Here is a 1,594-nt window from a genome sequence, read left to right on the forward strand (position 1 = left end):
CTTGAATAAAAGGAATTGTAGAAATTTGGAGTCGTGCTTCAAGTTGAGGCACACCTACCTTGTGAATTGGTTTAAGTCTGTATGTATTTATATAATTTAATATATTTTCTCTTATAAAAGTGATTATGAAAATTAAATGAGTTAATCTATATAAAGTGCTTACAGCGCTATCAAGTTCAGAGTAAGCTCTGCGTAAGTGTTAGTTGTACTAATTATTTTTTTACTACCTAAGTTCTTATTAACCTGTTAAGGCAATATTTTTCTGCCAGGAAAACTTGGCTGTCTGGTGAAGCCTATGGACCCCTTCTGAGAATATTTTAAATATGTAAAGGAAAATTCATAGGATTACAAAAAGACAATTATATTGAAATAATTATCAAAATATTAAGGTGACAGCAGTATGTGCATTAAACTATAAGATCTAGTGAAGTAGCAATTATTATAAATGATATTTTGAGATCAATAATGTGGTACGAAAATATTTTCCTGAAAAAGTCACAAGCATGGCTAATAGTACTATGACTATTTATTGTTGCCCATATTCAAAATAGAAAGATATGCTAATGTGAAAATATAGATGCCATTTTTTTCCCTCATCCGAGTTCACAGATCTCCTTGAATTCCATCCATTGACGTCTTTGTGGATCTGTGAACTCTCAGATTAAGTCTCCCAACCCAACCCCCGGGTTGGGTTGCAGACCGGTACTGGTCCGTGGCCTATTAGGAACTGGGCCACACAGCAGGAGGTGAGTGGCAGGCGAGCGAGCAAAGCTTCATCTGTATTTGCAGCCGCTCCCCAGCACTAGCATCACCGCCTCAGCTCTACCTCAGATCATCAGGCATTAGATTATCACAGAAGTCTAAAGTTATCCTAAAATAAATTATTTTAATATAAAGGCTAAGATCCTCTTCCCCAGACTCAAAAAGAACTTGGCTCAGGGCCTTGCAGAGGCAGTGGTGGTTTACCAGATGACGCTTTGGGTTACGGTCCTGGTTGATACATGACCTACTTTATTGGCTGGGTGACCCTAGACAAGTCACTCCTTTTTCTCTTTTTTCTTTTTTTTTAAACGATAAGGACCTTTATTTCTACTAAAAAGAAAATTAACACAAAAAGCACCAAAAATAGAAATTCAAGTCGTTTTCATATTCCATACAAACCTAACTCTTTGAGTCTCTAGCTGTTAAGAGCATCTTTTTATACCTGTATTTCACAGATGAACTAGAGAATTTTATGTGTCGTTTAATAAAACCCAAAGAGTTGTCGAATGCAGATTGTTTTTATTATAGTGACCTCAGCTGGAATGTTTATGATTGTGACCCTGACTGAAAAATATACTGTTCTTAGATTAACAAATCCTAGACTACCATCTCGCTTCATTATAGACGCTCCGATGAAGGTACATACACTTAAGCCAGCTTTCTATCACAGCTGAAGAAAATCTTTTCAGAAAGAAGATTCAGAAATAAGAATATATTCTGAAATGCATGTTCTCCCTAACTCTGGGGAATGGTCTATTAAACGTGAGCAGCCCTCAGTTAGCAAGTGGCCTGGTCTCGGACAAGTCACCCTCGAGCCCCATTTCCTTGACTT

The 1,594-nt window shown here is 37.0% G+C and overlaps 1 protein-coding gene across 1 annotated transcript in view; it reads left to right on the plus strand.

Moving 5' to 3' along the window:
- PABPC1L (poly(A) binding protein cytoplasmic 1 like) overlaps window positions 1–1,594 on the plus strand; it is a 21,521-nt gene that overhangs the window by 12,103 nt on the left and 7,824 nt on the right. The gene's annotated exons all lie outside the window — the stretch shown is intronic.

The sequence above is a fragment of the Pteropus alecto genome, unplaced genomic scaffold (assembly GCF_000325575.1).
Source record: "Pteropus alecto unplaced genomic scaffold, ASM32557v1 scaffold45, whole genome shotgun sequence".
NCBI lineage: Eukaryota > Metazoa > Chordata > Mammalia > Chiroptera > Pteropodidae > Pteropus > Pteropus alecto.